This window comes from Solanum verrucosum, unplaced genomic scaffold, assembly GCF_900185275.1.
Source record: "Solanum verrucosum unplaced genomic scaffold, falcon-dt-bn FXZP01000194.1, whole genome shotgun sequence".
Lineage (NCBI taxonomy): Eukaryota > Viridiplantae > Streptophyta > Magnoliopsida > Solanales > Solanaceae > Solanum > Solanum verrucosum.
The window spans coordinates 3,058,634-3,063,509 of NW_026020416.1; the positions used below are offsets into that span (position 1 = coordinate 3,058,634).

A 4,876-nucleotide genomic window follows, 5' to 3' on the forward strand; every position below is an offset into this window, starting at 1 on the left:
GCAAGAATACATGCTACGTAAAACCACTTTTTTTTTAAAAGTTTTTTGGTATCCACATTGGAGCCTAATTAGTTATTTGCCTCAAGTAGGGGCCATTTGGGGGGTAATGCTCCTACAAAAGATTTTTCTATACCAGGGCTAAAAACTAGGACTTCTTGCTAAGGGAGAAACAATAACATCTATGACACTCCATTCTTAAAGTTGTTTCCCCAATCCTATAGGGGGAGATGCCAACCAACTCCCCTGTTTATGGACACAAACCTCAGGTTAATGGATAAGCATTTTTTTTTGTGCTAATTAATGGCTGGATTCAAAAAATTAAGTTATAATGTTGGAAAATCTAACAAATTCTTCTTAAGATTTGAGGTATTAGTAGAACAACTGTTGCATTCCTTATGTTCTGGCACTATCACCAGTTTCTCCCGATTTATTGCATGCTCAAGTAAGATCTTCAAGAATTGATCGAGCTCTGTTGCGTAAGATGTATCCGTATGACTACATAATGGCATAACCTTGACATTCTTCAAACTCTATAAGGAAACTTTGAATATGTTTTCTTCAAAGGAGAGGTATTTCCTGTCTTTCAACAAATCAATGTCTTTTCTTCATACTATAGATACCGAAGAAGGACAAATTAGATTAGTCATTGAGGCTGTAGGGGATCAATAAACATTTGACATAAAGATATTGTGAAGTAAGAAATGAATAGAAAATATACTTTTGTATCAAGAAATTTCATCAAATATTGCAACTTAGGAGTCGACCTTAAAAGGCTGTCTAGAAGGGGAATGAAAGTTTTGGAATACAAGAACTTATTGTCAACCATCTGCATTCTAGAAACGGTAAGGAGATGTCTTCCTTTTCCAACATCAAATGGAAATTACCTAAACAGAAGAATGAGGCAGAAGATAAAATATGAGCTCTATTCACAATCAACATAAAAACACTGGACACATTTGGGAGTGATAACTGACCTTGATCAACCAGGATGACATTATTAGCTCATTAGCACAACGTACGCTTACCAAAAATCTTTCACTATGCTTTCATCCCTTTCAACAAATTCATCACAGTAGAGATTAAGATTGGCATGGTTCAAAGATGAAAAGTCCCCTATCTTAATTTCGTATAATTAAAAACCCGAAAAATTGTTAAATGTTAACATATGGAGCAACTATTTCAAAACAACATGTATCACCTTCAAATGGATACCAATACCCACGAGGAAGACCGTTATGGATCAATTCCAATCACTTACATTTTGAAGAAGTTATGTGCAAACAATTCAAACAACAAAATTTATGTAGCTTCAAAGATTCCAATTGAGGACAATTTGACATTATTTGTTTAATGTGTTCATCCTAGAGAAGCAAATTTTCCATCATGAAATTCTTCAAAGATGTCCAATTTAGTACACAATCTTCTAATATTCTGCAATTCTTGCAGTTGAGGTTTATAATCGATGAACTACTACAAAGAAATTTTGGCAAGCTATAGGGTTGGTCATGAACACTCGGATCAACAGTATAACACACATTGAGGCGTAAATCCTCCAGTTTCTTGTTCACAGCATGTTCAATCCAGTTGTCAATTATGGGAAAATAAGACAGACCATCATCATATCTAAACACAAAGTTTAGACTCAACTTTTTAATGGTAAAGCAGCTAATATGGAGAGGTAGTACATTATCCGTTAAGGAAATGAACTTGTGCACTGTCAAGCTATTTGAACGATCATACTCCTCGTTGTCATAAATTATGTTATTGATAGAAGTCCAGAAGTATTGTCAATCTTTAGAGAGAATAGTTGTTCTGAGAGCATTTAGATAACAAAGAAAGAATTTGGATAATAAGAGTATAAGGTAGCTTACTAATCATATCAATTTCTTCATGTTTTGTCTCAATCTTCACTTTTTTCTGACGTGATTTTTCAATAAGCAGACTTTCAGAATTGCTAGATAATTGGTCTTGGTTGCTCATGTTGTTCAAACTGTATTACTATTGCTGCCTAAACAGTAGCAGATCCAAGATTGAAGGCTATGGTGCTCACTTCCTTTAACGTAAAGTTGCTTTCCAAGAAGGGTTTCATTCTAAAAACTTATATTTTTATAGTTTAGTTAGTAAATGAAATATTAAAAATAGAAAAGTGAAAAAACAATAAATCGAAAAGGAAAAAAGAAACAAGCAAATAACAATGAATAGGTATAAAAAGAAGAGTAAAAATAAAAAAAGAAATTCAGTTCACCAGGATTTGAACCCTCAAAGTTGAGGGTATCAATATAAGCTTTAACTTTGCTTTGTGAACCAAAGCACCCATCAGCCTTTTTGTTTAGTGGGTGCTCACGAATTGATTATATCTATTTTTCAGTAGTTTCTATAAGCATATGCAAAATTTCCGTTGGATTTAATGGGTGCTCGAGCACCCGATACTTCCTATGTGGGTCCGCCCCTGTGCCTAAAACTGTGGTGTCAGCAAACCATTCAACGGCACTAAAGTACAGTAGAATTTGTATGTGCAGAATAAAAAGAATTACATCAATTTTTGTTGTTGAAAAAATGAGAGGAAAACGCTCTATTTATAGACAACAACAGATAGTGTAAACATGTGCTTATTGCGTCTTACCGGAAAGGTCACAACCCGTTGGAAAAGTCACAATACTTTGGAATAGTCACAATCATTCGGAATAGTCACTATCTTTTATTAGAAAAATCGCAATTCTTCAGAAAAATCACAACTTTTTAAAAAACTCACAAATCTTCATAAAAGTTATAACTCTTCAATCGGTTTCCATTCACACATTTTAAAATCCAACAGCTCATGGTTGGCATGCTACTTTTCCTTTGTTGAGAAACAACACAGGGCTAAGAAGGGGGGAAATTATTATCATACATTAGTGCTGAGAATAAGTTTACTTGTAATTAGAATTTCTATAGACAATTTTTGTTTTTTTTTTTTTTAATTCTTTCTTTAATGTCCAACTATCAAAGTTAATTATATCCCAATATCACATGACACTGTTTTTTAATGTGATATATATGATATTTTTTAATATATATTTTCTTAAAGAAAAATAGGCATCGGGAAAAGGAAAATGAAGGAGGAGATTACAATTAAGGTGAGGGAATCGAACTCTCACCAATAAAATGAAAATTTAGTAGTCAATGCTACTAAGATTCTCTCATGTAATAGTACACTAGTTTCTAGGAATGTGCTTTGCACGTTTGTCCTTTATCATTATTGTAATTTTTTTTATATTGTTTAAAAGTTAAGTTATAAAATATGAAAAATGGTTAAATAAGAAACTATGTAGTCCACAATATTCGAACTTTAACTCATACAAATCACATATGAGAATCTAAATAAAATATGACTAAGTCATTCTGAAGAAGTATTGAACATGATTTTCTTAATTAATGATAGAACATTTAATTAATTATATTGTGTAATAAATTAATTTAGTGTAGAGACAAAATTATAATTCAACTTTTCACTTTGGTGCTTTCCACTTTTAATAAGATATGATGATGATTAAACTTATTTTAACATGACTTAATACTTTTAAATTATGATTATTTTTATCATGACTATTAATATGAAATATCTTTTTTATGAGATTTTTTATTTTGTTAATATTTAGTGAAGTAATTAATACTTATTAGACTTATTTTAGCATGATTGAATATTTTTAAATTATGATCATTTTTATCATGACTTATTAATATGAAAAATTTATTTTATGGGATTTTTTGTTTTGTCGTATATCTATTGTCATCACTCATTACATATATAAAAAAATCTTCTGACAATAATATACATAATGAGTACTATATATACTAGATACAAAACCCCGGACGAGCCCGGGCCCAATATATATTAGTTTACTTATTTTAATTTATGTGATATAGATAAAACTAGAAGAGTTAATCAAATTTTTAAATATTTTTATTATATTTTTAACGTACTTTTGAAATTATATTTGTGGCACATGTGATATTTTGAGAGTAATTAATTTTTAATATATTTTTTAAAAAATATTTTAAGTTGTTAAATTATTGCGATTTATGTGATAGTTCATCAAAATTTTAATATATTTAAAAAAAATTAAGTACGTAAGTTTAAATAATATACGTTATTTCCCTTGTCCCATTTTATGTGGCACATGTTAAATTTTGAGAGTTAATCAAATTTTTAATATGTTTTTTAAATACTTTAAGTTGTGATTAATAGTACTCTTAATGTAATATATATATATATATATATGCTACTTCCTTTGTCCCAATTTATGTGGCATATGTGAAATTTTGAGAGCTAATCACATTTTAATATGTTCTTCAAATATTTTAAGTTGTTAATTATTGTGATCTATGATACTCTTAATGTAATTTTCAAATAATATATGTTACTCCCTAAGTTTCAATTATGCAGTATAGATTAAATTTTAAGAGCTAACCAAATTTATAATAGGGAAAATTATGCGGTTAAGCAAATTTATTCTACTTAATTACTCATCATAGCTATAGTTTGCTATAATTACCACTCGCGACTAACATTATACATTAACTACGTGATCTGGCCTCGAGTTTGTATAATTAGCCACGTTTGTATAATTCGCCAGATTTGTATAATTCGAAACAAGCAATTCTCCGTTTGATTTGTATTTGTATACGATGGTTTATATTTGTATATGACGATGATTTCTTTTGTTTTTTCAAATTTGTCATCATATACATTCAATATTTTTGTGTATAACTTTTTAAAGTTTATATAAATGTAACGACCTGAACCGTCATTAATTGGAACAAGAAAAATTTGGGGAATTCTAGGCCACCATTCAACCAGGGCGGGATAGGCGAGGCAGAATGTAAATAACGCGAA

At 30.0% G+C, this 4,876-nt stretch overlaps 1 pseudogene; it reads right to left on the reverse strand.

Annotated features, from left to right (window-relative positions):
• Nucleotides 1–323: 323 nt before the first annotated feature.
• LOC125840861 (putative F-box protein At1g49610) lies at nucleotides 324–1,980 on the reverse strand (annotated as a pseudogene).
• Between the last annotated feature and the right edge of the window lie 2,896 nt (nucleotides 1,981–4,876).